We start from the raw sequence: 17,085 nt of genomic DNA on the forward strand, positions 1-17,085 counted from the left end.
GATGTTGATAACCACCCTGTAGTGCCCAGGATGGTGACAGTCTCACCCGCCCCGCCCCCAACCCCCAGGACAGAGAATCATCTGGTGTGAAATCTCAGTGACCCTTCTTCTCTTGTGTCCCTCACTGGACGTCAAGATCCTCGTGGACAGCACAGCAGGTACCACGGAATTGGCCAATCACACGTCTGCAGGTTCTGTGGGAGCCGCTGGGCAGCTCCAGCTTCTGTCCTGCCACCAAACCAACTGTGCATGCATCCCGAAAGCTTAAACTCTCACCCCTCCCTTTCCTCCTTGGGAAAATAGCAATGCCTGTGTGGCCACAGGAGCTGAAAGTAACTCCTGGGTGGGCTCCTAATAAGTGCTCAGTAAATACTGCTGGTCATTGCTAACCCTGGAGGAAGTTCACAGCTTCCAAAGCCTTATCTTAAGCCTTGTCCTCCCTTTGAAAAGCCAAAGAAAAGGAGCACATGCTCCCACATTGGAGTTGAAGTGAGAATGTAAAATGTTTATTGGCCTTTGGAAAGGCTCTGGGCCTGAAGGGGGCACAGGTTAGAGATAAGGATTATCAGTGTCTCCCCCCACTGGGGTCCTGGGTGCCTCCTCCGGATGCCTGTCATGATCACTGCTGCAGGCCGCCCCTCAGATTCTTTTATGTGCACACCTCTGAGATCACACCATTTGGTTAAAGACTGTGCAGTCACACTTTGTCTTCAGAGCCCAGGGGGCTGCCCCCCAGCCCCAGACACACAGCCTTCTCCTCTAGGCCTGAGCCAGCCTCCTGCTGGAGAGAGAAAGAGAAGGGAACTCGTGACTGAGCCCCCCCAACCCCCGCCCCGTTCCCCTGACTGTCATGCCTTCAGCGTCCATGTAACCACAGCCTTCTGCAGGTGTGTGGGTACGTCAGGGCTCCAAAGCTCAACCCAGACCCTCTGTGATGTTCCAGACCCGTGGCCAGTCCACTTGGGGCCCAGGGATCCAGTTGCAAATTAGATCTAGCTCTGATGTATACAGTCCAGAGCAAGGGAAAGGATTAATTTTGAGGAAATCATGCAAACACATGTAAAAAATGATAATTGGACCAACTGCTATGGAGAAGGGCAGGTGTTATAGGTACAGGTGACTATGGTCTGATGCAGCGAGCTCATGGGGGCCTGGTCTGAGTGCGTGGCCATGAAGGGGATTGGCCAGGAGACCTGGAGGAGTCAGGGGAGGAGACCGCTGTGTGGGAGGTGAGGCTGGCGAGAGCAGAATCCCCTACTGGGCTGCCACAGGCCAACGCCACTGACCAGCATCTCCATCCAGGATATGATAGACAAGGGTTTTCCCCATCAGAGGAGAGCCCCATGTAGACTTGTTGTCCTACCCCTCTAATCCCTTCCTCTCACAGATGTCACTCTTCGGATCCCACAAGCAAGGGCACAGTGGAGTTTCTGCAGCAGAGGGACATGACCAAACCCATGACTGAAAACTTCCTGGGTGCTTCACAGGGGCTGGATTGAAGCTAGGCACAAGTTGGGTGCCATTCGGGAGGACGTGATGGTCCTCTGGATTGGAAGGTGGCCGTGGGGGGGGGGGGGGGCGGGCGGTGAGAAGAGGCACATTTCCCAGACTTCTGGGAGTCAGAATCCTTGGACTCAGCGTTTGATGGATTTAGAGGCTGCGGGAAGAGCTGGCAAGTGTGACGTCCAGGTTTTGGGTTTCAGCACTTTGGGCACAGTGGCTACATGGACTAGTGTGTGGAGGGCTCACTGAGAAAATCCCCTAGAGCAGTGCCATGTTGGGGGAGGCGGGGGCACTCCAGAGGCGTGCTGGGGACACGCAGTGCAGTCTCATCCCTATACGTCATGTCCTAGACAGAGTCCATGCCTCCCCAGCTGGCCCTCCATCCCTGCTCAAAGTACACCTCCCTTCCCTCCCCGGCCCCATGCACTGACCCTGTGTTCCTCCTTCCTCTTGCTTCCTGAGCTCTGCACGAAGCCACCCCGCACACCTCCAGCCCGTCGTGTCCCATAAAGGACAACTATGGAGTTGTTCCCTCTTCCCCGCAAGAATGTCATCAAGTCTTCTCTGCCAGGCAGTCACCTGGCCTCTGCTTGTGTGTCTGTGGATGCTGGAAAGTTCCCCCTTGGGGCTGTTCTGCCCCAAATGCTCAGGTGGGGATCTTCTCCCACCAAGTGGAGTGTCTTTTCCAATTGGGACCTTAGGAGTTGGCCGCCTTCTCTGTGGCAGGACCGGCCTTTCCCCAAGCAGGAACCAGGGGACTTGTTACTTGGTAAGTGGTCCTAATGCGGAGTTGTCCCCAAGCTCCTGAGGGCAAAGTCTCCTTTGTGCCCACTGTTTGCTTCTGGGCTGTCCTTGTGTGTTGATCCTGGAAAAAGGGGAACAAGCAGGGGAGTTTCACCGACTAATGCAACCCCAGTAGACCCAGAGGGTTAGCCCAGTGACAGCATCTGTCTCATGTCTCCCTGCCCATCTCATGGGGACCTCGCCTCACATGATTCTGTGTCCCTAGACCACATCCCTGGAACACGGTCAGTACACAGTGAATGTTTGCTGAGCCTGTGTCTCAAGAAGGAGGAGATTCCAGATAGTTGAGCATCTCCCGTCCTCACCGCACAGCAACCTCCAGGAGGATCCACATTCTAGCACATTCTGTTCATTACAAGCAAGCCACTAAGTACACCCCATGCTTAAGGAGAGAGGACCCCACCTTTTTTTTTTTTTTTTTTTGACTAGAAAACAGGATTTATTGGAAAACTTACATAGGTCAAGAGCAACAAAGAAAAGAGAAGGCAAAGTTCCCCTAATCCTTTTCGTCCCACCAAAAAATATGTCCTAGCCTGATTGCATTGTGCTTAGAGTGGTTCTATGTTCCTGTCAAGGGTTCCTTCCCTCCAGTGGTCTACCTTGTCAGGAAAGACGAAGTAGAATGATTGACTCTTGGCCTGCTCTTTGTAGGAGTTCTAGAATACTGGCTCCAGCACGTGGAGACCTTTTGGCTCTATGAGATGTGATACTATCCTTTGTATGGAGTATAAAGCCCCTGCTTGCCTAATAAGCTGATCTTGCATTCAGCTTCTACTGGGAAAAAGTGCCATGGCCCCCATCCTAGCTGGCATATAGGACCCCACCTTTTAAAATGAGGGTTATCAAAGGGGCTCTTGTGGACGTCCTAACAAAAACAAAGGGCCCAGACATGGAGGGACTTCCTTGTAGAGATCTGTCTCTTGGTCCTTCCGTGCTCTCCAGACTCCATCCTCATGTGAATCAGAAAAAAATCCTCTCATCTTTCCAGGTGTGCAGTATGGAAATTGAGCTTCCCCATGCTTTAAAGTTGGCCCCAGCAGATCTGAGCTGTGAACTCTCCCTTTGCTGACCATTTACATCGCGGACCATTCAATCTGCCCATCAGAGTGTGCACACAGTACTCACCTGCCCACAGCTTAACAGCTGAAATTTAGACAGCCACACCCGGGGACCTCCACCCTGCTGGTAAGGTGTGTGCTCTAGCCTGTCCAGTAGGGACCGGCAGGATTTCTCCATTAAACAAAGAGGCCAGCCCTCCAAAGCAGCGATAAAGCCAAAGCCACACTTGATATTTGCTGATCGGTTTAGCAAAGGCATGTAAGTTCTCCCAGGTCCCGCAGGAAAACACCGCGTTCCCACATCTCGCACCATGGATTTTGTTGACTGCTGTGGGTTTCTGCCTTGGATGGTGTCCTGAAGGCCTGAGTTCTTCTCCAGAGAATCATGCAAGGGCTTCAGGAACTTTCTGAATTTTTATGCAAGCTCTGTGTTCATTATATCTATCTATCTATCTATCTATCTATCTATCTATCTATCTATCTATCTATATCTATCTATATCTATATCTACATATATATATAGATAGATATAGATAGATATATATAGATATATATAGATATATATAGATGTAGATGTAGATGTAGATATAGATAGATAGAGATAGAGATAGAGATAGAGATAGAGATAGAGATAGAGATAGAGATAGAGATAGAGATAGATAGATAATAGATGGAGATAGAGATAGAGATAGATATAGATGATGATAGAGATAGAGATAGATATAGAGATAGATATAGATGATGATAGAGATAGAGATAGATATAGATATAGATATAGATGATGATAGAGATAGAGATAGATAGATTAGAGATAGAGATAGAGATAGAGATAGAGATAGAGATAGAGATAGAGATAAAGATAGAGATATTAATGGAGAGTCAAAAACTTTTTCAGATACTTTAGAATCCCTGATGAATTCCCACTGACTGTCCCTCTGTCCCCCATCCAGACACACTCATATCAAAAACAGTAGGTAAGTAAGTGACCCCCCCCCCCAACCGTGACTCCCTAACAGAAGACATGCTCTCTGTCCTGAAGTTTGCACCACTGGTGTGTCTGGCCAGTGGACGTGGGTCGACGCTCTGAGAGAGTTGTAGCAGCTGCATTTCCCCGATCCCCCGCCATGGATTCATGAGCTTTGACGGAAAGGGCCATGACTGCGTCTGCTCTTAGCTGTGGTTTCTCAGCACATGGCTGTTTATGGAACAGAGTCTCCACGACCTTGCCAGAGCTTGGCTTCCAAGAGCTGGTTCTGGGCACAGTTGTTCCTGCTGCCATATGCTGGTCTCACCCAAAATAGAGCAGAGTGTTTGCTAAATGGCTATCAGCTTGTCATGTGCAAAATAAGCAAGATAAACCAGGAGGCAGATCCAAACAGAATCTAGGAAATAAATGTGATGTTACGGACTCGGCCCCCTTCTGACTGCGGAACTGTCACCTCCTTCCTTCCCTCCTCCCCCGCTCCCTCAGCAAAACTTACCCCGGATTCACCCAACACTGTGCAGAGGGCCAGGAGCCTGGGACAAACGGGGATGTGTTGGATGTCCCTGTATGGAAGGGGGGACATAAGGAACCACCCAACACCATTCATAGCCTGAGAACACCCTGGAGGCAGGAACTTGGTACATCCTTGACCTGCCCTGTGATCTGATTTCAACATAGCAGCCTGAGTGTCCTTCAGAATGGGTTGGACCACGTCACTTGTGTGCTTAAAACCACCGGCTGCTGAATATCACTCAGAGCAAAACCCACATTCTTATGCCAGCCTGCAGGGCCCACGTTGTCCCCTTCCCTACCAGCTCCTCCTCCTTCCCCCCCCCATCCTCTACCTCTCTGCTCTCTCCCCTGTCTCACTGCTGCCCAGCCCTCTCCTCCCCTCCACTCAGCTCCTTGAGCACTTTGTCCTGGGGCTTCCTCCTGCCCCAGGGCCTTTGCGTTGGCTCTTCTTTCTAACTAGCATGTTTTTCCCAGATGTTATTTTCTCTCTAGTTATTCTGTTCTCACCTCAAAAGGCAACCCTCATGGAAGCCCTCCCTACGTTTTATTTTCCGCGGGACCCTATCACTCCATCACTCTCCGGCTCTGTTAACCTTTGGCTGTATCTGTCCTTGCAGGTACACAGGCTGTCTTGGTTTTGCACATGTCAGCTAGTGGAACACCATGCGGGGTGGGGAAGGGCAAATTGCTTGTTCACATCCGGGTCCTCAGTGTCCAGACCGTGCCTGGCAGTGAGTGGGTGCTGCTTAGTGCCTGAGGAAGGAGAAAGGGGGACACCATTATTTGTGATTCCCAATCCCTGTCTCCTCCCACTGCCCGCTCCACCCCTGCCCTCCTTCCCTTCTAGAAGGTGCAGCTGGAGTAAGAATCCCTCACATTTATACACTTCTGTTTTCAATCTATGATGTCGACACCCAGAAAACAGGAGGTGCTCAGTGGGCATTGGAAGGATGAGTGAATGAGTGAATGAGTGAAAGAATGCACAAAGTTTAATCAGAGCTCGCAGATTCCAGCCAAGGGAGTCAAGGGGCCTTCCTAGGAGAGCGGAGTTGAGCTCTTTCCTGAGGGAAGACCGAAATCGGCCTGGGAGCTGTGCCCAGGTGTGCCTGCGTGTCCCCTGCACTGGTGGGTCAGAAACCCTCTTCCTGTGTCCTCCCTCTGCCTTGAATAGCTCAGCCTTCCCCTGTGCTGGAAGCCCAGCCCTGCCCTGGCTGTGCCTCTATGGCTGGCCCCTTATCCCTCCTTTCCTGCTCTCTGAAGTGGACGCCCCCTGGGGCTTCCCTCTCCTCTCCACCTGCTTCCACTATTATCTGTAGGCTAGATGTGTCTGTGGATACGGCCTCGTCGGGGATATCAGGGAGGGCTTCCTGGAGGAAGTGACACATGCTCTCTGGATGAGGAATGAGAAGAGCTCTCCAGCCAAGAACCAGTGGAGGCCGAGGGTGGGAAAGGTCACGGTCCGCGTAGGTGATGGTGATAGGAGGGGCATATCGGCAGACGCTGCCTGAGCGTCCCTGCCTCTCTTGTCTTTTGCACACTTGTGTGAGCATTCCTCATGACAGATGACTGGACACCGAGCTGCTGACTAAGAGCCCGCACTTTCTCCGAACGCAGCAGAAGTACACAGGACTTACCAGGAGCCTCACTGGACCCCTGTGGAACAGCTCATCCTGACCCCTGCTGGCCAGAGCCAAACCAAATTTCCCCGCTGGCCTGAAACCTCATCGTCTTGTTCTTCCAGGGCATTCTAGTGAACAATTTATTTTATCTATTTTTAATTTTTTTAATGTTTATGTATTTTTGAGAGAAAGAGACAGAGAAAGAGACAGAGAGAGAGAGAGAGAGAGAGAGAGAGAGAGAGAGAGGAAGTGAGGGAGGGGCACAGAGAGAAGGAGACACAGAATATGAAGCAGGCTCCAGGCTCCCAGCTGTTGGCACAGAGCTGGACGCAAGGCTTGCACCGAGGATCCTGGAGATCATGACCTGAGCCAAAGTCGGATGCCTGACGGACTGTGCCATCCGGGTGCCCCTCAAAAACTTTTTTTTTTTAAAGAACCCTCTGAGGGGCGCCTGGGTGGCTCCGAAGGTTGAGCGTCCGGCTTCTACTCAGGTCATGAACTCACAGTCAGTGAGTTCGAGGCCCGCGTGGGGCTCTGTACTGACAGCTCAAAGCCTGGAGCCTGTTTCGGATTCGGTGTCTCACTCTCTCTGACCCTCCCGTTCAGGCTCTGTCTCTCCCTGTGTCAAAAGTAAATAAAACGTTAAAAAATAAATAAATAAATAAATAAATAAATAAATAAATAAATAAATAAATACACCCTCTGAGCATGGCTTGTGGGCGCCGCTGGAAGAAAAAGAGAGGAACCCCCTTTGACCGTCAGTTAAGTAGCTACAAGGAGGCGTCAGAAGGTCTCAGTATGAAGAGGTGCAGATGGCAGTGTGGGGAGAGCTGGAGGTGCCTTCGCATTCTACAAAGTCAACCCCATCGGTGGGCGGAGACTTACTGTCCGGCTACAGGGCACATCAGAGGCACGAAGCCCGTGACTTGCCCAAGGTCCCAGAACTCTGCAGAAGTGCCTCCAGGGAGTTTGGGGGAGGACGGGTGTTCCTGGCTGTTTCTGCTCAATCACAGACACTCTTAATTTAGCTCCCTCCACGATGGGGTCCCCTGGGCATGATGGTTTCAAGTCTCACTGCACAAACAACCTTGTAAACTGATGGAATCCACCTCCCTTGTTTTATGCAGAAGAGTAACCGAGGGAACAGGGAAACAGAGGTTGTCAGTATCACAGGTGATTAGTGGCAGAGCCGGGGCCGGGACCCACAACTGTTTAGAAGATGGAAGTTTTTGTACACTTGAGTTCTGAACCCTGGCTGCACATGAGAATTACCTTGGAAATGTTTTAAAAATTGCCATGTCTGGGCCCACTCTGCTCAATTGCATCAGAATCTTTAAGGGTGACACGCACATTCGGTATCTTCGAAAGCTTCCCAGGATATTCAAATGCACAGCTCCGACAACACTGCTGGGTAGAAACCTTCAATGGGAGGAGTCACAGGTCCTCTGGATGGAAAAGTAGCACTGCTGTCCTGCTGGACTATTCAGACGTTCTGTTTCTACTTGTGACAGTTTTGGTAGGTTGCATTTTCTTTTTCATCTAAGCTGTCAAATTTATTGGCATAAAATCATTTAAACATTTCCTTGTCCATTTATCTATTTATCTATCTATCTATTCATTCATTCATTTATTTTATTGACGTGTTTTATTTTTTATTTTATTTTTTTTAATTTACATACAAATTAGTTAGCATATATTGCAACAATGATTTCAGGAATAGATTCCTTAGCACCCCTTACCTATTTAGCCCATCCCCCTTCCCACTGCCCCTCCAGTAACCCTCAGTTTGTTCTCCATATTTATGAATCTCTTCGGTTTTCTCATCCTCCCTGTTTTTATATTATTTTTGTTTCCCTTCCCTTATGTTCATCTCTTTTGTCTCTTAAAGTCCTCATATGATTGAAGTCATATGATTTTTGTCTTTCTCTGACTAATTTCACTTAGCATAATATTCTCCACTTCCATCCACGTAGTTGCAGATGGCAAGATTTCACTCTTTTTGACTGTCAAATAATGTTCCATTGTGTGTATGTGTGTGTGTGTGTGTGTGTGTGTGTGTGTGTGTGTGTGTGTGTGTGTATATATATATATATATATATATATAAATATATATATATATATATAAAACACTTCTTTATCCATTCATCCATCGATGGATATTTGGACTCTTTCCTTGTCCTTTCAATGTCTGTAGGGTCTGTAAGGATGTACATATTTTTATTCCTTATATCAATAACTTATGTTCTCTTTCTCTCTCTCTTTTTAAAATTAATACAGTATTGGGCACTTGGGTGGGTAAGTCGGTGAGCATCCGAGTCTTATTTTGGCTTGGGTCATGATCCCAGGGTCGTGGGATCAAGACCCGTAGTGAGCTCCACACTGAGCCTGGAGCCTGCTTAAGGTTTTCTTTCTCTCTCCTCTCTCCTCTCCCCCTTCCTGCACTCATGCTCTGTTTCTCTCCCTAAAATTAAAAACTAAATAAATAAAAGTTAAATTAAAATAAATTAATACAGTATTATTAGTGGAGCTAGCAATTTTATTACTCTTTCCAAAGAAAAACTTTTCAATTTGTTAAAATTCTTTCTGCTTTTGTCTATTTCCTATTTTACTAATTATTGCTGTCCTACTTATAATTTCCTCAGGTAAGTCAATTGATTTCCTTAGTTACTCCCCATTCGTCCCCTCCCACCAACACTTGGCAACCACTAATCAATCTACTTTCTGTTTCTGTGGATTTTCTTATTCTGGACATTTCATATGGTAGTCATAGAAACTGTGGCCTTTTCTTTTACATAATTTTTTCAGGGTCCATCCATGTTGTTGTAGCCCTGCATTCCTTCATTAGCCCTTCAGTTCTTTTTATGTTTCACTGTATGGAAATCACACTTTATCTTCTGATATGTTGATGGACATCTCAGATTGTTTCCACTTTTTGGCGATCAAGAGTAATGCTTCTAGGAAAATTTGTGTACAAGTTTTTGTGTGGAAATATGTTTTCCGTTTTCTTAGACATACTTTGGAGTGCAATTAATTGCTTGTGTCATTAGGAACTCTATATGTAACATTTTGAGAAAAATGTCAAAAGGTTTTCCAAAATGGCAGCGGTTCCATTTTACAATCACATAGCAAAGTCTGATCGTTCCAATTTTGCCATATCCTTGCCCAAGCTTGTGATGTTGTCTTCTTCCTTTTAGCCATCCTAGTGGGTGTAGAGTGTTATATCATTCAAAATACTCTGTTTCACTTGTGATTTATTCCTTGATCTCTGGCTTGTTTCAAAGTGCGTTCTCCAATTTATAAGATTTTAGAGTTTTTATCAGGTTATTGATTGACTTTAATTTCTGTTTTAAATATAATTTATTGTCAATTAGGCTAGCATACAGTGTATATACAGTGTGCTCTTGGCTTCGGGAGTAGATTCCCATGATTCGTTGCTTACGTAGAACACCCAGTGCTCATCCCAACAAGTGCCCTCCTCAATGCCCATCACCCATTCTCCCTTTCTCCCCCACTCCTCAGCAACCCTCAGTTTGTTCTCTCTATTTAAGAGTCTCTTATGGTTTGCCTCCCTCTGTTTGAAATTATTTTTCCCCTTCCCTCCCCCATGGTTTTCTGTTAAGTTTCTCAAGTTCCACACATGAGTGAAAACATATGCTGCTTTCTGTGACTGACTTATTTCACTCAGCATCATACCCTCCAGTTCCATCCACGTGGCTGCAAATGGCAGGATTTCATTCTTTCTCATTGCCAAGTCGTATCCCTTTGTGTATATAAACCACATCTTTATCCATGATTGACATTAATTTCTCACCTAATTCCAGTGTGGTTAGAGAACGTACACTATATGCTTTAATTCTTTTGAAATGTATATATTTAAAAATTATATAAATGGAATAATTCACTATATAGCATTTTGAAATTAGATTCTTTTACTTAATGATATGCATTTGAATTCTTCCTGTGTTGCACGTGTCAATAGTTTCCTATTGCTGAGTAGTTTTCCATTGTGTACATAAACCACAATTTATTCATCTATTTGGGTTGCTTAACAGTTTTGACTCTAAGGAATAAAGCATTTATGTAGAACTCTTTATGTGGACACACAGTTTCATTTTTCTTAAAAACCTAGAAATGGAATTGTTGGGTCATTGATTGAATGCATGTTTATACTAAATTCACAAGGAATTTTCTAACATAGCTGACATGCTTTCCATTCCACTGGCAACATTTAAGAATTTCATGTATTCCAACACTCTATAAAATTCGAAATTCTCAGTCTCTCTGTTTGGTGCTATTATGTTAGTTGTGCACTGGTATCCCGTTGTGGTTTTAATTTTCACTATCTCTAGTGATCAATACTGTTGAATGTTCTTTTACCTGTGTCTTTAACCATATACATGTTCTTTGGTGAATTACCTGTTTTTGTCCTTTATTGCTTGTTTAATCTTGTTATTATTGAATTGTAAGTATTCTTTACATATTCCGGAAACAAATAATTTGTCAGGTAAAAGTTTTGGAAATCCTTCCTCCTACTCTGTGGCTTGGCTTACATTTTATTTTCCTAATAGTGGTCTTATGAAAGCAATGTTCTTAATTCTGATAAAGCCCAATATATCTTTTTAAATTAAAAACTGTATTTGAGATACTTGTACATTTGAGATTGTAAGAAATAACACAGTTGTCAGAAATAATACAGAGAAGTCCCGTGTACCCTTTACTGAGTTTCCACCAAAGGCAACACTTTGCAAAAATATACTTCAATATAACCACCAAGATATTGACATTGGTATAACCAAAGTACAGAACATTTACATCCACAGGGATCCCTCATGTTGCCCTGATGTAGCTACAGGCACTTTTCTTTTTCTACCTCTGCCTGCTTAACTTAACTCCGGAAATGTGTTCTCTATTTCTGTAATTTTGTTATTTTGAGACTGTTATATAAATGGAATCATACAGTATGTAACTATTTTGAGATGAGCTTTATTGCACTCAGAGTAAATCCCTTGAGATTAATCCCAAGGAGTTGCTAGTATTCCTTTTTTTATTTCCAGTAATATTCCATGGTATGGATATACCACAGTTAGTTTAACAATTAACCCACTGAAGGATATTTAGGTAAATTCCCATTTTTCACTGTTGCCAATAAAGCTATGAATTGTGTCTATAAGTATCTACATGAACATAAGTTTAGAATTATTTCCCGGGAGTATTGTTGCTCGATCTTTGATAATTCCATCACTAATTTTAAAAGAAACTTTCTAATTATTTTCCAGAGTAACTCCACCATTTTAAATTCCCACCAGCAATGTAGGAACAATTCAGTTTCTCCAAATCTTTACTAGCTTTTGGTGTACTCACTATTTTTAAAATTTCTGTTGTGTTGATGGTGTGGATTTCAGTATGCTTTTAATTTCCATTTCCTTAGTGGAAAAGAGGTTGAACATTGTTTCATGGGCTGATATGACATCTTTGTATCCTATTTAGTGAGATGTCTGTTCCTATCTTTTGCTCAGCTTTTAATGGGATTTTTTAAATCCAATTGGATTTTCACAGATTCTGTATGTAGTTTAAAATAAGGCTTTTGTTGGAAATATAATTTGAAAATATGTGTCCCAGTCTCTAATTTGTCATTTTGTTTTCTTGACAGGGCCTTTTGAAGAGCAAAGTGGTTAATTTGGATGAAGTCCACCAAATTATGCTGGTGTCCAGATCTTTGCTTAACCCTAAATCCCCAAGTGTTTCTCCCCTACTATAGTTCTTCAAGGTTTAGTTTTGTGCTTTATATTTTTTACCCACGATTCATTTTTATTCATTTCTGTGTAAGTGATGTGACTCAGGTCGAGTTTCAGATTCTGTGCTATTGTTGTTGTGTATTTTCCTCCGTGTGTGTTACAAACACCACGCCTCAGTGTTGTTATTCTTCTCTAAGGAGCTAAAAGTCTCTTAAAGAGACTTGAATAATGAGTAAATATATATTTTCTCACTTATTCCCCACTTTGGTCTTCATTAGTTTTCACGTAAATCCCTGTTTCCATCTACTATCATTTCCCTCGTTCCCGAAGAACTTCCTTTACTATTTCGTGTACCAGGTCTGCTCATCACGAATCCTTTCAGCTTTCCTTTTACACATAAATTGTCTTTATTCCAGCTTCACTTTTGAAATATACTTTTGTTCAGATTAGTATCCTAAGTGGACAGGTTTGTGTTTGTTTTCCCTCAGTGGAGATGCTCTCTCCCGTCTTCTTCCCTGGGGTCTTTAGACTTACCTTTGTTCCTGTTTATGGAATGTTTCTTTGTTCCCTGAATGCTTTTTTTTTTTTTTTTTTTTTTTTTTTTTTTGCTTTTTAAAATATGTTGTGTCTTTTTCTCAACTTAGTATGTTTTTATTTATTTATTTTTAAAATTTTTAAATGTTTATTTATTTATGAGAGAGACAGAGACAGAGCGTGAGCAGGGGAGGGGAAGACAGAGAGGGAGACACAAAATTGGATGCAGGCTCCAGGTTCCGAGGTGTCGGCACAGAGCCTGACACGGGGCTTGAATTCCCAAATGAGATCATGACCTGAGCTGAAGTCGGATGCTCAACCAACTGAGCCACCCAGGTGTCCCATCAACTGGGTGTGTTTTTAAAGATTCTACCACAATCTGTACATTTATCTGAAGTTTTCTCTTTTTCATTCCTAGATAACATCTCCATCTCTGAACATGTGCTCTTTGTTAACTACAACTTAGACGATGAACCTGTGAGCTATTTTTAGTCTAGAATCTCTGATTGCTTTTAGAATTTTTCTCTCCATCACTGGTTTTGAAGAAATTAGTTATGCTGTACCTTTGTGTGGTTTTCATGTTTCTTGTGCTTCAGGGCCATTGAGATTCTTCCATCTGGGAGTTTATAGTTTTCATCCAATTTAGAAATTTTTCACCATCATTTCTTCAAATATGTTTCTCCTCGAACTGCTTCTTATTCTAGGACTCTTAATATTATTAGGTAGCTAAATACTCCATTTTATGTTTTGAATCGTTTTAGTCCCTGTGTTTCATTCTTCAGAGCTGGTATCACTGTGTCTTCTGGGTCGTTGATTTTTTCTTCTGTGACATCTACTTTGCCACCCACACATGTGTCATATGTTGACCCTGATTTCATGAAATCCATAGTCTGTTCAAGTAGACCCAATTCTCTTGCCCATGTTTGATGTGAGTTTCCTTTCTTCCATCCCCTGTAATCTTCTGAATACAGAACCTTTAACTTTGAAAGCATATGTTCCCCCTTACTAAATCAGCCAACTGGTTCCTCTAAGACAGAGAGAAGGTTTCTTTGTAATACCGTAATAATGAATGTGGCAAAAAGTATCATTTCTTGATTTTTAAAGTTTATTTAGTATATACAGAGAGAGAGAGAGAGAGAGAAAGAGAAACCAAAGCAGGCTCCAGGCTCTGAGCTGTCAGCACAAAGCCAGTCAAACTAAAAACTTTGAGATCATGACCTGAGCTGACGTCTGACACTTAACCAAGTGAGCCACCCAGGGACTGTGTCATTGTTTCTACACTGAAGTACCTTCCTCTTCACCACAGTTACCTTCCTTGTATGAACCTGCTTCAAATTCTGTGCCTCTCTCTCTCTGCCCCTCCTCCTACTTGAACTCTCTCTCTCTCTCTCTCTCTCTCTCTCTCTTTCTCTCAAAAATTAAAAAAAACATTAAAGAAAAAGATGCATAAATTCTAGGAATCTAATGAACAACGTAGTGATTACAGTTAATGGTACTGTACACTTGAAATTTGCAAAGAGAGTAGTTCTTAAGTGTCCTCGCCTCACACACAAGATCCTAACCGTGAGATGTTGGGGTTTTTAACCACCTTGACTGTGGTGATCATTTCACAATATATCCTGCATTAAACCAACAGAGTGCACCCCTTAAAAATAAGGTACAGTATGTATTTCAATAAAACAGCCTGGTGTGGCACGAGGGAGGCAGAGAACCTAGAGAAGACTGTCAGGGGGGCATAAAGGGAGATTGGAAGCAGGCAGAAGGCCCTTACTATGTTGTCCCAGAAAGCGTGGCCAGCATCGTTGCTCATAGAAAACAGAAAATGGTTAGTGTAGTTTTTACCAAGTGAGTTTTCAGGCCGTGTGTTCACAGGAACCCTCATGTTTTTTTTCCAGCTGACTGTAGTCAGAGGAGCGAAGGAAGAGATGAGCTTTTAAAATAATTTATCAGATGGAGAGGAATCGGGACACGGTGGGTCCCAGATTCAGTACTTTCTCATCCCAGCCCTCTCAGAGAGCCCACAAATCTCAACTCAAGCTATAGCTTCCAGGGAAACCAAACCCGGGAGCCTGTTGTTCAAAATCATGGTGTAAAGAAACAGCCATGGATCTGACTTTAAAATTTCCTTGGGGACGCAGAAAGATTAAAGACCCTTTGCACAGACCACGGACTCCCAGGCCCTCCCTGTTGGTCCGTCGTGTCCCCAGCCACCCCCAGGGCATCGTAACCAGGCCGCCTCAGCTCAGATTTCCAGGCATGGCTTCTGTCAAATGGCATGAACTCCCATAAGGTTCACAAAAGTTGTGCAGGGTATTGAAGAGCATTCTGTGCACATAAATGCTGCCCACGAGGACTAACAGGAAAAGACACAGTGAAAAAAAAAGAAAAGAAGGTTTTGAATCCCAAACATGTTGGCTCAGGAAGCAAACAGAGAAACCAGCTGCTGTGGATGTGAGCTATATATTCATGCCAGGGAGGGACAATTGGGAGGTCTGCACTGGGAGCCCGCGGGCAGAGCCAGGGACTGGGGACAGCCACTGAAGGCAGCAGGACCGGGCAGCTTACCTCCATGGCCCACCACATCACCCGATTAACAGGAACGTAGCAGAGGGGGTGGTGGCCCCGTGCCTCCTGTGGGCACGATCAGGGGTCTTTGCAAAGAGAGCTGGACCAGAGGAGTGATCCAAGAGCAGCCTGATCCAAAGCTGGACCTGATTTGAGGTCAGGGTCCTGGCCTCCAGCTTGAGCCTAATGCATGATAACAGCTTTCGACAGGTATGGGGGACAGTGCGTGGATTTGGCGTGTGGGAGGAATATACGTAATTTGTGACCTGAGGAACGACCACAGGGGTTTCGAGACAAGGCCCCAAATTCTTCATTTCTCCCATTAGTCAGTGGAGGGGTCTGACGCCCCTTTCCTTTTCACGTGGGTGGTCGAGGACCTTGCTGGTCATTAATGGAATACAGCCAAGGTTGACACTGAGGCCCGTTTAGGAAAGTGAATAGAGTATCCCTGCCGTCTATCGGGTTACTCACTCTTAGAACCAAGTTGCTTTCCTGCAAGCCTGGCTTTGCAGAACACAAGTGCGGACCTTCCCACAAAGAGCCCTTGCTGAGATTCCAGCTGAGGATGGCTGCCCATCATGACGTGTAAGTGAGGAAGCTTCTCTCCACCGCCCACCACTGTGGGACTGTCGCCGCCTAACGAACCCCAAGTGAAAACCACCCAGCTCGTTCCAGCTGATCCCCAGAACTGTGAGAATTAATAACAGCAATAAATCGTTGGTGTCATTTAATGCCACCAAGTTAGGGCTGGATTATTGTGCAAACATCCAGCCTGTGCATACAGGAGACCAGGTATGGGAAACAGAGGTGTGCAGAGACTGTGAGGCCACGAGGCGTGCACACCCTCTGATCCCTGTGCTGTTCCACGAGAATCTGGAAACCCAGATTTCTATGCAAAATCTCCTGATTTTGAGAACACTGAGGTGGCCACGCCAAATGGCAATGGGTACGTGCAGCTCCTCAGGGAATTAGCCCCATTGGTGCTCCTTCAGCATGAAGTCCAAACATCAGAAGACACGTGGCCTGGCCCAAACCTGCCTTTTTTCCTTGGCACTCGCTGCTTCTCCTGCCGTCTGGTGACTTTGGAGGATTTCCGTCGTGTGGCTGTTCGCAGGGCTGTGGTGTCCGCAGTGTGGCTAGGGGGCAGTGTGTCTTGCTTTCCAGAATTGGTAATTGCTGTCCAGAAAGCCCCACCAAAGACCATCAATGCTAAATACTGATGATGCTAGAAGGCTTTCAGGAGCTGGCTCTCAGCCGCAAAGGCGATGCTTATGTATTCATTCTGCCCAATATAGTTCACTAGCCTTTAGAAGTATTTTGAAATATCTGAGAGATGCCGTGTGTCCACTGGTGTCAGTATCTGGACATCTTTCTTTCGCCCGGGCTTGTAGCATTATTTAAATCTCAGGAAATGAAGAAACTGGGTCTCCACTCAGTCTTTCAGGGGGGCGTCAGAGAGGTAAACTGTTTGGTAAAGTGATGTTTTGCTTTCAAAAATTTAATTCAAAATTCAGAAATTTTGTTGGGGCTTTCCAGACCGCAGCACTTTTGCCCATGGCGAAAAGTCTCAGAAGGCCCTTTTCTGAGAGAGCCCTGGCACCGGGAGCAGGGTTTCAGAAGCCCTTGGCCAACGTGGCCGTAATGGTCACCTCAACTGAACCGTGGACAGGCTTCTTCATGGCGCTAGCCACTGGACCTCTCTTAGAGAGTTTACTTCAGACAGGTCATCATTGTAAATGCTTTCCCTACCCCACGGAGATGGATGTCCT

The 17,085-nt window shown here is 45.1% G+C and overlaps 1 pseudogene; it reads left to right on the forward strand.

Annotated features, from left to right (window-relative positions):
• LOC145715278 (coiled-coil domain-containing protein 71L-like) overlaps positions 1 to 16,536 on the forward strand; it is a 194,344-nt pseudogene extending 177,808 nt beyond the window's left edge.
• The last annotated feature ends 549 nt before the right edge of the window (positions 16,537 to 17,085 follow it).

Source organism: Panthera onca, assembly GCF_046562875.1.
Source record: "Panthera onca isolate mPanOnc1 chromosome Y unlocalized genomic scaffold, mPanOnc1 haplotype 2 h2.ChrY_unloc_5, whole genome shotgun sequence".
Taxonomy (NCBI): domain Eukaryota; kingdom Metazoa; phylum Chordata; class Mammalia; order Carnivora; family Felidae; genus Panthera; species Panthera onca.